Raw genomic sequence first — 14761 nt, 5'->3', positions numbered from 1 at the left:
TGGAATTCTTGGAGGACAGAGAATGGGAAGGGCGTGGTGCAGTGGGTCTCAATCCGGGGTGATTATGCCCTCGAAGAAACATTTGGCAGTGCGTAGGAACATTTGAGGTTGTCACAGCAGGGGAGGGAAGGTGATGCTACTGGCATCTAGTGGGTAGAGTCAGGGATGCTGCTAAACATCTTACAATGTGCAGGACGGCCCCACAACAAAGAATTATCTGACCTCACATGTCAACAGTGCTACAGTTGAGGACCACAGGCATAGGGAAAGACAGTTTGGTCTAGTATTGGTCAGTCATCCAGTGGTTTGTTGAGGATATCTCAGGGAAAGAGACAGGAAAGAAGCTGCTCCTAAGAAAATAAAGTCAACTGTGGGCCAGAAGACAAAGAGGTTTAGACAAAGGGAAGGGGCAGAAAATTCAGCACTGTAAATTTGTAATTAACTTTGTGTATCTAAAATTAATAAAAAGTGTTACGTGAGTTAAAAGAATCACAATAATTTCCAAAATGAGTTATTTACATGTTAGATAGTCTGAGAAAGGGGCAAGGAGACTGCCATCTGTTAAGTGTATGCTCTATAACAAGCTTTAGGTGTATCTCATGTTAGTCATCATAAAAAACAACTCCCAGTAAGTAGCATTATTTGCCATTTTGAAATGGGGTTCACAGACACACAACTGGTTAATGACAGAATCAGGATTTAATGGAGAACATTCTGACCCATTTCTAAGTCACCATGTTTCCCCTTTTGCTAGTTTCCTGCATCAAGCCAATGGTGGAGGCAAGAACACAACAAAAAACCCAAATGAAAAATAATAACAATCACCACCACCACGACAAATCTGGCAGCGGGAACAATGCGAAACTAACAGAAGCAAAGCCAAATGTGAAGGCTGTTCATGTGTTCTGATTGCAATTTAATGTGATCTTAAACTGGAACACAAGCAATGCCTGTTGTCTAGGCTCTGGCCCAAGACACACCTCAAACAACCTGGGTCGCACTGTTCTCTCTTGCACAGAAATAGCTCCTGACTGTTCCTGGGAAAGGCATCACAGGGGGCATGCAAGGAACATGGAGGCGTGGGGTGGAGGGCACGATCCTGAGTTTTTATGTCCACATGGAAGGAAAGTCCTAGAGGATCTTAGTATCTAAGGACCAAAGCCACATCGGAAGGATTATTTTCCAAGCTCACTATCCACAGAGAAAAGAAGCATTGGCAGCCAGAAACCATGGAATACGAAAAGGGCTCGAAGCTACAGCAGCAAAAGTTTGGATTAGCCAACAAGGGAAATGTTGTTGAGACAGAGCCATCAGGAGGGTCCCACGGCAAGGGGCTGAGGGACTCCCAGTGCCGAGCTTCTAGAGCACATTAGATAAAATGATTGCAAAGACTTGAGTGGTCTTTTCTGGCCTCGGAAATAATAGGTGAATTGAGCAGAGCTGTTATCACTCATGGGCCAATGTCAAATTATAACAATCCATTATTTTAACAAGAAAAAAGGAAAACGAATGTTCCACCACAACCACCACCACCACCTTTTTCTCAAAATGAATTTTATGTCTATAAGGAGCACCAGAAAAATAGACCCCAGAAGTTTTCTATTAACTCACAGGATAGTGACTTAACAGAGCAAAAGCAGTACATGATCCTCCTCTGTGAATTCTCCCAGCATTTCCCAGACCTACTTCAGGACCCCAGTTCCTCTGCTCACCTTACCCACTACACAGCACCTCTTGGCATGAGAAGAGAGTTCCTCAGTCTGAGGGCCATCTGACCTCCTCTGCTGAACCTGCCAATGAGCTAGTTAAAATGGGTAGGACTCGGATGTGGACATGTGCTCATTAGAAGCAGGCTGGACATGTATCTCATAGAAGACAAAATCAGGAATTGCTTGGAATGACTTATAGCTGTTTTGAAGATATCAAGAACCTAATATGGTCCCTTGGGTTTGGTGTGACAAGCTCATTGGTATTCTCACTGTTCTCTGAAATGCCTACCCCTTTCTACCCTCCCCCCCCAAAACACACAATATTTCAAAGGAAAAAAGTATGTTCTTCTAAATGAAATGCTAATTTTGCTCTAAATGCAGGGGAAAGGAAAGACTTTCCATAACCAACTATAGCACTGAGCCCTTTATAACCCATTTATAATTCCCCAAAGTCCATTCACACTATACTCATCCTAATTAATTCTTGACAGGCACGTCAGCTGGGAAAATCAAAACAGCCCATAATGCTGGAGTTAGGGCTCGGCAGCATCTCAGACTCTGGAAAACACTACTAGAGTCTACACTGAGCTCAGGGCCTCCTTCCCCAGAGAATTCTTCCTGCCAGAACTCATCAGAGCTCAAGGCCCAGTATATTTATACCTTAGTTCTACTGACTGGAGGCCTGTTGGGGATTAGGGATTGGAAGGAATGGTGTGTGGCCTCTGGAAACAGGAAGAGAAATTCCAGAGACTTAGAGCTAGCTTTTCCTCCAGAGACAATATATTGTAATACCATTTGGTCCATGACTCAGACAATGAGAACGTAATTATGTCCTAAGTGGGGATCAAGCTGTAACCTGGAGCCATCTTGACCACCGCAGATGGACCCTACCAGATCAATCTTAAGGAGGCCGGAGGGGGTGGGGCACGACACTCTAAACAAGAAGGGGAAACGTGACCTGGGAGAGAAAAATTAGGGAGAGATTTCACTTAAGAAGTGACTGAACAAGACTGAAGTTCCCCAAAGAAGAATCAAGTTGTTAATACTGTATGAAATATGTGTCCTGGGCCTGGAAATTCCAAGAAGTGTACCTCAGATTACTTTCACAGGCCACGATGGTGTAACAGTTAAAAATAAGGACTCTGGGGCTTCCCTGGTGGCGCGGTGGTTGAGAGTCAGCCTGCTGATGCAGGGGACACGGGTTCGTGCCCCGGTCTGGGAAGATCCCACATGCCGCGGGGCGGCTGGGCCCGTGAGCCATGGCCGCTGAGCCTGCACGTCCGGAGCCTGTGCTCCGCAACGGGAGAGGCCACAACAGTGAGAGGCCCGCATACCACAAAATAAATAAATAAATAAATAAATAAGGACTCTGGAGCTGGCTGTGTCCAATCTCTAGCTCTAATACTTGCTAGCTATGTGGACTTAAGCAAGGCACATAACCTCTCTGTGCCTCCCCTTCCCTACTTGTAAAATGGGAATAACAGCATCTATTTTGTAGGATTGCTGTGAGGGTGAATTGAGTTAAATTACATTTGAAAGGACTTACAACAGTGCTGATGCATAGAAAATAATATATAAGTGCTTGTTATTGTTGTATTGTTAGTATTCTATATTTATTATATTATACATAGCTTATATAACATTTAATTATATGAATTGTAATTTATAATTTATAGCATATGGTTAATGATTATTATATACAGCTATAGATTACATTATATTATGTCATATTGCATACTATATGTTCTATAGTATATATCATGTATATTATTCTTTATTAGTGTCTATATCTGCATTGAATCTCTGAGCATACACTGATGTCCATTTTTTCCTCAAAATTTGTAATTGCTTTCTATGTTTTCTTAGACAAATCCCATGTAATCTGCCTCAAAGCCAGCTCCAACACGTATTAGCTGTGGAACCTTGATAATCCTTCCTAAGTCCCAGTTTCTTGAACTTGAAAATAGGTCTTGGTGAGAATTTAAATAAGTTAGAACAGAGTGGTCCAGCCAGAGTCCTCTGCACAGTTAACTGGGTTAAATAGTGAGCATTTTAGCCTTGTAGATGGGCAGCAAATTCTGGGAACATTGGAGCACTTGACTGGTTGTCTCTGACAACTTGTCCTTTTATTTCAGTGTGCCCTACAACTATTACCATTTTCTCTGAATTCATAATAGAAAACCTATTGGGGTGCACTGACAAAGATGTTGGATTTGAAGTGTTGAGTATGAGGCCTGGTACATAGTAGGTGCACCAGCAATATTAACTCTTGTGCTTGTGGTGATGGCAATGGTGACAGTAAAGGAGAAAAGGAAGAGCAACTTCACTTTCACTGTAGTTTTGTGTTTTTTTGAAGAGTGGATTTGGAGCTTCCCATAATTTTACTACTTCAGGCCAAGAGCTCACAATCTACCAGTGTTGTCTCTGTACCTTGGAAGTCCTGAGTATTGTGAAATATATGTTGACCTTGAAGCCGTGGATGTTAGGGTGACCAACTATCCCAGTTTGGGTGGAATGAGAGGGTTTCCAAGATGTGGAACTTCCAGTGCTTTTAAGTGAATCCTCACTTTGAGTATGTGAGTTGGACTTTTTCTTATTGTCATATGGCAAAAACAAAACCTGACTGATAGGGCCTTTGTTATCAAATAAGGAACTGTATATGAAGTATGTGCCATAGAGTAGAAGTAAGACAGATGTTACTCCTGTTCTGCTCCACAGACATCAGAGTGTGGGTATAAGCTCCACAACTTGGTAGCTGTGTAAAGCTGGACAAACTGTGGAAATTTTCAGAGCTTCAATTTTATCATCTATATAATAATAATAGTAATAATGACCTTTATAGGTTAGAGGGGGATTAAATGAAGAAAAGACAGTTACTCCAAGGGAACAATATTAAGTGATATTTCCCTTCTTACTCCCTTCTTTTCTTTCAGTGGATTTTCAATCCATAAATCTTAAACAGAATGACCGTCTTGAGAAATAAGGCTTCCAAACACTGGTTGACCCATGGTATTATCTGCATTTCTCAGCTGAGAGAATTCCAGAAGCAGTTCTGCTCTGTGCCACCCATGCCCTTCCCATGGAGAAGATGGTGTTCTCTGTGAAGTGTCTGCATGAGGTGTTTCAGAGCACAAAACAGCTTTCAGAAACACTGAGGAGCTGGCCAGGATTTTATCAGCAAGGCACCGACTTGGTGTAGCAGACGAGTTTTTGTTTCTAAATCCCATTGGTTTTCTTTCATCCTTAATAATGCCCCATAGGAACCAAAAGAGGAATAAAAAATGGTATAAACCTATTCAGCACCTGCTAATGTGAAAAACTGATTGTTTATACTCAATTTCATGATTTCCCCTTCCTTTCTTTCTTCTTTCCTTCCTTTCTTCTTTTCTCCTTCCTTCCATCTTTCCAACTTTTCCATTGTTTCTTTAGTTGTTTCCATTCTCATGTGAATCATAGTTTCTTTACCTCCCTTAATTCTTCTTGACTTCCATTTTAGTTGTCACTATCATTTCTTTATCACCACTAATCATGGATGAATCTTCTCTTTTTCTTTAGACAATTCATTCAGTAATATACTCAGTGAATATTTATTGATCGCCTCCAGTTGGGCCAGACACCGTGTGAGACACTGATGAGGTGAACAGAGGTGTAATCTTATGGTTTCTTTAATGAATCACTCTTTTCTATTCAAAAAATTATACATGAATACATAGAGAAGGAGAAGCTTATTACATACATTGTCTCATTTTATTCTCATCCATGTAAGGATTAAGGAAAATAATTAACTTGCCTAAGGTCACTAGCTAGAAAGTAATAGATTCATGATTCAATCCAACATCTGTTTCACTAAAGAACAATGGTTCATTCTAATTTGGCTGTGTGTGAAATAATTCATGTTGGTCTTCTCATTTTTCTCCTTTTAGAACTGGTGACCTGAAAATTTTTACTACTAAGGTCTTCCCTAGACAAAATATGAGATTAAGAGAGTTTTAGTTTGGTGATTCCTTCTACCCCAAGCAGTCCCTGTGTCCTCATCATGTCAAAGGATAACACCTTTAAAATCCACTCCCACCATAACCAGGATTTTTTTTTGTTCCTATCAAACTGTGTTTGGTGTTTATCCCATTCGTTCGTATTCTTACTTGGGAACTAGCTAATTTGATGCACTAACCCTGTGTGCAACTTGTAAGTAGCCATTACAGTCAGAGCTACTTCATTTGGCTGGACCATTCCGGGGACATTGCTCGAACCCACAAGATTAGTGGTTGAGAGAGTCAGGCAGTGCCTGGGAATTAAGAAAGGAACATGTGGACTTGGGGAACTTCCAGTCACTTCTAGCCGCCTCATTTTCTAAAGACATTTAGGTCTACTTGACTTAAATTAACAGTACTTAACAGGCCCAGTAATCTACAACAGTTTGGTAGACCACACATTCTCAAAGTAATATTGAAATTCAGGCTACCCAGACTGGAAAATTTCTAACAGGACAAATAATGACAAATCTAGCTTTGTGTTTCCTTGGTATGAGTTTTGCATATTGTTTGATTTGTCAAGCCTCTGTTGGATCAGTAAATTTTTAACAAGATAAATAAATGATTACCTCGAACAAAAAATACTTGGCCTGGGGCTTCCCTGGTGGCGCAGCGGTTGAGAGTCCGCCTGCCGATGCAGGGGACACGGGTTCGTGACCCGGTCCGGGAAGATCCCACATGCTGCGGAGCGGCTGGGCCCGTGAGCCATGGCTGCTGAGCCTGCGCGTCCGGAGCCTGTGCTCCGCAACGGGAGAGGCCACAACAGTGAGAGGCCCGCGTACCACAAAAAAAAAAAAAAAAAAAAAAAAATACTTGGCCTGGAAACATTGGGTTCCAGGTTTTTTTTGTTTTGTTTTTAAAGCCCATGAAAATACCACATTGATTCAGCTCTGGGTTTGCTCTATCTTGAAGCGAGAGATTTGGCAGTCCGGCTGGTTATGTCTCAAATGAGTTCAAATGTGGGAAGGTTTTGTAAAAATACACCAGTTCTCCTTTCTTTAAGACTAAGTAGATTTTCACTTCTGCTGCAATGAGAGAGAAAGAGAGAGAAAAACACACACTACGTGTAATACAATCTTCGTGGGCATTTGACTAATAGCTAGTCCTTTTGAGTGAGTAGGGGTTTTCTCATCTGGCGTTTAGCTACGTTACAACCAAAGGTTTTCTTGCCTGTCTCCAGCACACATAACCTATAGGGAATGACCGTTTCACCTTCTAGACTCAAAGACATCACATTGCCCATCTCTCTCTCCTTGTCGAGCAGCTTTCCTCTTGCAGTCTTTCTTTAAACCCTATTAATCAGCACCTCTGAAAGGCCCCATTACTGAGAATATTTAAAGTGTGACAGGATAATACACTAGGAAATATACTGTGGGGAATATTATAGTCCTGGCAGGACTAAATGACCTAAAGTCATCTTACTCTCTAGTGTTGCTTTGATTAATTAGCCCCATTTCTCAGAATGCTTGAGTCCAAATTTCTCTGTACTGAAGCCTGTCAGGAGCCAGCTCAGAGGAGGGTTTTTTTCCTCTCTCTCTTTTTTTTCTCACTGGTGTTCTTTCTTTGCTGGAGGTCTGTATTTACTCCTAAACTCCAGCTTGTCTCTAAAATGTTCATTTGATCAGCAAATATGATTATACTTCCAATATGTGCTAAACATGGCATGTGGGGCTGGTGAGGAACAAGTTGAGTGATACCTGGACCTCACTGCAAGAAGCTCTCAGTCTCAAAAGGGAAATTGATCAGAATGAGGCCTTTTGGACACACAGAAGAGAAAGTGCTTAACTTTTGTCTACAGTACCAGAGAAGGCAACGCATGAACCAGATCTTAAGGGGTTGGTTATTTTTGGCCAAGCAGATGGACCAAGGAAGGTTATTATAAGCAAAGGAGAAGATAATGTGCAAATATATGGGTAGTTCTTGAAGAATTAATTGAAGTTGAACTTATCCAGTCTGTCTAGATTATGAGGGTCAGGTGAGGTGATAGAAAAAGATAAGCATCAAAAGTAGCTAGAGGGCTTCCCTGGTGGCGCAGTGGTTGAGAGTCCGCCTGCCGATGCAGGGGACGCGGGTTCGTGCCCCTGTCCGGGAGGATCCCACATGCCGCGGAGCGGCTGAGCCTGCGCGTCCGGAGCCTGCGCTCCGCAACGGGAGAGGCCACAACAGTGAGGGGCCCGAGTACCGCAAAAAAAAAAAAAAAAAAGTAGCTAGAAAAAGAAATGTCATGTGCGCTCTGCCCAGGAGCTTGGTCCTTGTCCTACAGGTAGTGGGGACAATTGAAGATTTTTTAGGGGAGGTGAGTTTTTAAAAATCACTCCAGTAGAATAAAAGCATGGAAGCCAGATGGGGCTAAAAGATGGGCAGAACAGGCAGGAGGCTACTGGAAAGTTTAGATATGAGATAACTGGAGTAGTGGGATCTGGGGCTATAAATGTGACTCTGATTCTTTCTCCAGATACATTTCTCTTGCATGGCCCTGTAACATTTTCTTTCATTTGAAGGTAAAATCAGCTCTCTATGATGAACAAATATATTCTCTGTGTTCTAATAGGCTTTTGTGCCCTTTTAGGTCCTTTATAAAAAACTCTCCAGATTCTTTTTTTGTTTTATATAAATACAGTTGAATATTTAAATGCGTGGCATTTCTGCCAGTCAATGATCATGGGATAGTCTTAGACTCCTGTAACCTTAATGGGGTTAGTTCCAAATTCCATGATGTTGGAAATACCTATTGGAAGCACAATAGCAAAAAGAAAGTATAGGCCAATATAAGTTGTGAGAGCTATTTTTTAAATAAATTTTATTTTCAGCTGCGTTGGGTCTTCGTTGCTGCAAGTGGGCTTTCTCTAGTTGAGGTGAGCGGGGGCTACTCTTCGTTGTGGAGCGCGGGCTTCTCATTGCAGTGGCTTCTCTTGTTGTGGAGTGCAGGCTCTAGGTGTACAGGCTTCAGTAGCAGCGCCACCAGGGAAGCCCCGTGACAAGTATTTTAAGTGAGTCTTTTTAAACTAACACGGTAATACTTGTCATTGTGTTTGGTAGGAATTATAGAAAACATATAGTTTAAGTTTCTGACTTAGAGTCAATTCCATCTCTATCATGTATACTAATTCATATTAACTGGCCATACCCATGTTCAAGCTACTTATCCACTCCAAGGCTTATTATTTTTCAACTCTGAAAGCATGGGAAAATAGCTCTCTTGCTTGCTTCTCAGATCAATCAACATATGGAAAAACACTTTGTAAACTTTAATGTACTCTCAGAATAAATGGCTTTGATTATAATTCTAAGGGCAAATAGCTAATTAGTGACAGAGGCAGGATGAAAACTCGGGTCTCCTGACTTTTAGCCTAAGCATATGACAACTTGTTCACTTTTATGTTGAATTTTTTTCTCTATACACCTCACTCAGTTTCTAAAAGAATGTAGTCCAGATGGTTTCTTTTCCCATAGCAAATTAGCTTTGTCATATATAATATATATGTACACACATGTGCGTGCGCACACACACACACACACACACCCACACCATCTCTCTTCCTAATTCTAACCACTCTATTTGGTACTTAGAAAAATCCACTCAAGCAGTGGGCTGAAATTTATCTTAAAAGAACCTACAAAGAGAAAAAGGGGTCCGTCTTTGAAATGATTAATAGAATTCTTAACTTTGCCTTAGCATTAGAATCACCCATGGAGTTCTTAAAAAAGTTTTAGTGTCCAAGCCCCATCAAATCAGGATATCCTGAATTTCCCTAAGTGATTGAACCCAAACCCATGGATTTAGCTAAACAGCCAGAGGTGCTTTTGTTTTTTTTTTTTTTTTTTTTTTTTTTTTGGTACTTGGGCCTCTCACTGTTGCGGCCTCTCCCACCGCGGAGCACAGGCTCCGGACGCGCAGGCTTAGCGGCCGTGGCCCACGGGCCCAGCCGCTCCGCGTCACGTGGGATCCTCCCGGACCGGGGCACGAACCCGCGTCCCCTGCATCGGCAGGCGGACTCTCAACCACTGCGCCACCAGGGAAGCCCCAGAGGTGCTTTTGATATGTGCATGAGTCAGTTGGTTCCCCCAGTCTCAGACTTACAAATTCGTTCATCACAATTGATGTTTGCATGTAAATATATCCCCTTGACTTGCCTTCTCCCTCACAGCTACTCCTCACTATATGGTTGGAAATGCACACCAAGCAAACCCTTTTGGATCCACAGTTACTGCACGTGTCCAGGCACTATGCTGGATACACAGGTGAAAGAACACAGTTGCTGCCCATGAGGCATTCTAGGGGTATGCATGCCCGGCCATAAAGAAATGACCCTATTAAGAGTGTGATATTTGCAGTGATATACATATGTAAAAGTCCAGAAGTATTAAAGAGCAGGGAGTGCTTGGTTGGAGAGGGGAAGCAGAAAGAAAAGTCTTCACAGGTGAGGTAAATTTTGGGCAGGATTTAAAGGATAAGTGAGAACTTTCCAATGAGTCAAACCAGTGAAAACAGAGAACAGGGAGCCTGTAGGAGAGGAGAGAAGGAAGGAAGATATTCTTGAAAGAGGGGGGACATGTTTAGGGAGTCACAAATAACCTTGAGGCATGTGGGATCTTCAGGAAGATGGGACTGATAGTGAGTAGAGTCTGAGGATGGGGGGGCCTCAGTGGATGAGAATGGAGATGTCTGTAGGGAGCAGTCAAAAGGGCCTTAGATGCTTTGCCATGAAGTTCTACTCTGATGTTCTCAAAACACAGAATGGCTCTCCACTGTACTTTTTCTAATGCTGTAAACTCAACTAACTAGATATCCCTAATAATATTTCTGAACTGGAAGAGATGTTTTGATGAAAGTGGTTCTATCTTCCATCTCATTTCTGTAAAGGAATCACAGATGTTTTCTGGAACCTCTGTCCATTTCTCTGTTGTCTTCCAAGGCAGGTTAACACTGAAGAGCCTTATCCTAAAGGCCCCTCTTCCCTCCATCCCTTCCATGCCAACACACAAGGTCTCTGGAATCCTCGCCCAGCTCTCATTTCTGGTGGGTGACAGCATCTTTGTTCTGAGGAGAGCTGTTGAGATTGAAACAGGCTCTCCACCAGTTATTGGACAAGGAACAACATTCCAGAGAAAGAGAGGGGGCTTGGAATAAATAGGAAGAGGTTTTAAGGTTAGTCAAACCCCAGAAGACTCAGGAGTGAGCTCCAGTTCCAGAGAAAACTAATGATCTGAGTTGAGATCATCAACCCAACTCAACCCTATGAGCAATGCACCTGCTGTAAGAGATGGGCAGAAACAGCCTCTCTTTCCACATGTGATTGGCCCTGGGACCTGACTGCAAGTGAGTGGATACCAGACGTAGGATTGTGGAATTGAGTCTAGATCCCTGTCTGACCTGCCAACTACTACAGCCTGCTTTGGCTGTAGACTTGGCAGAAGACAGCTGTAGACTGATGGGAAGGGGTGGGGTGGCCAGACAGAGGCTGAACCCACATAGGAAGATCAAAATGAACCTGGACTGTTAATGTGCTACAGATACACACAGGTGCTCACCTGAGAAGTGTCCAGGTCACAGAAATAAGTTCTCTGGAGCTTGGAGGAGACACTTCTTCATACTCCAGGAAGTGAAAGAAGAATGGAAAAGGAGACAGTGTTACTTAGAGTAGGGGTTAGGACTCTGGTGTCTGGATGATTTGATTCAAATCTGAATTATTTTATTACTGTTAATATCTGTATCCCTCCAGGGCAAAGGCTGTGTCTATCTTAATCATCCTGATATCCCAACAACCACCACAGAAAACAATCAATTTCTGTTGACTTACTTTATTTTGTTTTATTTTATTTTTTATTGAAATATAGTTGATTTACAATGTTGTGTTAGTTTCAGGTGTACAGCAAAGTGATTCAGTCATACATACCTACATATATATATATATATATATATATATATGCACACATATATGTGTATATATATATCTTCCTTTTTAGATTCTTTTCCATTATAGTTTATTACAAGTTATTGAGTGTAGTTCCCTGTGCTATACCGTAGGTCCTTGTTGGTTATCTATTTAACATATAGTTGTGTGTATATTTTAATCCCAAACTTCTGTTTTATCCCTCCCCCCTCTTTCCCCTTTGATAACAATAAGTTTCTTTTCTATATCTGTGAATCTATTTCTGTTAGGTAAATAAGTTCATTTGTATCATTTTTTTTAGATCCCACATATAAGCAATATCATATGATATTTGTCTTTCTCTGTCTGACTTCACTTGGTAAGTAAGTGAAGGTCCATCCATGTTGCCACATTGTTGACTTGTTTTAAAAGTTAATTCTTGGAGATTTTTATTGTCTTCAAACATTCCTTTCCTCCTCTGTAAAATGGAAGTGGAAAATGCTTACCACACTCATGTGAAGATTACCTGATCTTATGCAGGTAATCTTAAATCTTATGCAGGTAATCTTAAATCTTAAATCTTTAATCTTTAATGCATTAAAGTCCCTAACAGAGTGCCTACCTCTTAGTAGTAGTAATGTGCAAACAAATGTTGTTTGACTTCTCTCTTTCACCTTCTTGCATTCCCACGTAATTTATGTAGAATAGTCAGGGAATCAGGTTGTTTGTTATACGACAATTGACCACCAGTGTATCTCCTGGGAAAGATTATGGGACAGTATAATATACTGTGTTCTGGTAAATAACTGACATTCATTTGTGAGGTAGTTGACTGAGAAACTGCCTTATACTTTAATCTCTGCTCAGTAATGATCTAAGTACCTTGCATTTAGCAGAGACTCAGATTTTTATGGATTGAATGGTTTAGGAGATCTTTGAAATTTTTACTCTTTTGTTTTTAGAATTGAGCATATTTGAGTAAATGAGTTTGCAAGTATTAGGTGAGCTGGGTTAGGTCAGTGGACAGGAATTAATAAGGCCCATTCCCAATTTCTAGTATGGTGTTGTTATTCTTTTTTTCCAAAACATTCTATGATATTCCTTCTGACTGCAAGGATTTGAGGAGGAAATTCTGTTTTAAGCGAGATTAAAGAGACTAACAACTTCTGGCAAGGTGTTCATATTTACAAAGTCATGAAAAAAACTTAAGAAATTAGTCAAGATCACACATTGATGAAAACTGCTAGTTATCAGGAGTTACTGAAGCAGAGAGGCACCTAATTGCACTTTTAGCTAGAAAAGTCAGAGCAAAGAGGGAAAACAGTCCCCCAGGAGATGTGTTATCATTCAGATTTTGGTGGGTACAGTTTGTGGACCGAGGAGGGGAAAACAAATCTCAAGGCTCCGGGAAGGATTTGGAGAGAGAAGCAAATAGAACGGAGTAGTCAAAGATGATTCCAGAGGCGTGACACTAAAAGAACATCTATAGCAATGGGGAGTTTAGTGAAGATTGCTTCGGTGAAGGGAAGGGTGAGGAAGGGAAAAGGAAGTTTGTCGTTTATGTTTTAGACCCATGGAGTCTGAGGGAGTTGCAGAGGCAGCATGCAAGTATGTCAAGTGCTGGTGAGGAGTTTCCATTTTCAGCCAGAAATATGGGATGGGTACACAGCAAGAAGGAAGTGCGGGAAGATGAATAGTAGGTGTTAGTCGAAGCCATAAAAAATCTTCCAGAGAAATTAAATAAAGGACACATTATGAAAGTCTGAGGACTGGGGAACACCCATCTACAGGACAGAGAGGAAAAGCTCTCTGTGTAGAAGCAATAGGATTGAGAGGTCTTATTCACAGAGGCAAGAGGACCAAGTCTTCTATCATATCACAGAAGTCAAAATAAAGAGAACAACCAGAAGGAGGGGCGGCCAGTTGGGATACCAACGGAATTGTCAAGAGGCCTAGAGACCAAGAGACCAAGAAAAGACACGTTGGCACGCAGCCAGTTGCTTTCAATACCAAGATTTTTAAATGTCATTGTGACTTTCATAAAGGCAGCTCAGTTGACAGGTGACATGGATGCCAAAGAAATATCAGGAGAATCAGTTAAAAGGAAATGGGAACACAGTTAAAAACATCTCTCTAGCAGTTTGGCTATGAAGGGAAGGAGACAAGCAAAAGCAGTGAGTAGGGCCACTTAAAAATCATTTCAGGATTAGAAAAAGCAACATATTTGAAGGCAATTCAGTTGAGGGGAAAACGTGGAGATACTAAAATTGAGAAGTATCATAAAGAAGAAAAATCCTTCAAGAGGCGGACAACAGACTCAGGGAAGAAGAAAACTGGCCCCTTCCTGAGATCAATGACCAGAAGAGGTAAAAGTTATATTATTTAACCTTTGAAAATACTGTACATCCTTCAGGGTCTGTATAAACAGTTTTTCATTTAAATATTTTTCCTTAGGTTGTTAGACCTTCATAGGGACTGTAAAAAAAAGAAAAGTTATTATTTCCATCCTACATTGTGTAAACAAAGTCTTAGATCAGGTAGGTAAATTAATCAAAATCCTATACCTGGAAAGTGGTAGGGTTAGGCCAGAATCTCAGATCTCCTCATCTAAGACAGTAGGCAAGAGCCAAGTCTCATCCCTGTGCCTCACATATGTCTGCACTTACGCTGAAATGTACATCAAAGATGAGAGTGATATGGTTGGATGGCCTCGAGCTGTTAAATAAAATGGTGTGTGTGTGTGTGTGTGTGTGTATGAGCGCTCACTGGAGGATGATATAGATTGAATTGTGTCCCCACCCACTCAAAGACATGTTGAAGCCCTAACCCCTTGCTACCTGGAATGTGAACTTGTTAGAAATAGGATCTTTGCACGTGTAACAAAGATTTAAATTAAATGATGTCATAGTGGAGTAGAGTGGGCCCTTAATCTAATCTAAATGGAGTCCTTAGAAGAGAAGAGACACAGAGACAGACACACAGGAGGAAGACAGCCGTATGTGATGATGGAGGTAGAGGTCAGAGTGATACATCTACAAGCAAGGAATGCCAAGGACTTACAGCAAACACCAGAAGCTAAAAGAAGCAAGGAATCATAATTCCCTATAGGTTTCTGAGGGACCATAGCCCTGCTGGCACCTTGATTTCA

General features: G+C 41.4%; 1 protein-coding gene across 1 annotated transcript in view; it reads left to right on the top strand.

Annotated features, from left to right (window-relative positions):
- AGBL1 (ATP/GTP binding protein like 1) overlaps positions 1 to 14761 on the top strand; it is a gene marked incomplete at its 5' end in the record, with an annotated part of 671581 nt that overhangs the window by 630419 nt on the left and 26401 nt on the right. The window lies entirely within an intron of this gene.

Source organism: Phocoena sinus, chromosome 2, assembly GCF_008692025.1.
Source record: "Phocoena sinus isolate mPhoSin1 chromosome 2, mPhoSin1.pri, whole genome shotgun sequence".
Lineage (NCBI taxonomy): Eukaryota > Metazoa > Chordata > Mammalia > Artiodactyla > Phocoenidae > Phocoena > Phocoena sinus.
The sequence above is the reverse complement of the archived record's forward strand: the minus strand, read 5'-3'. Positions and strand labels throughout refer to the sequence as shown.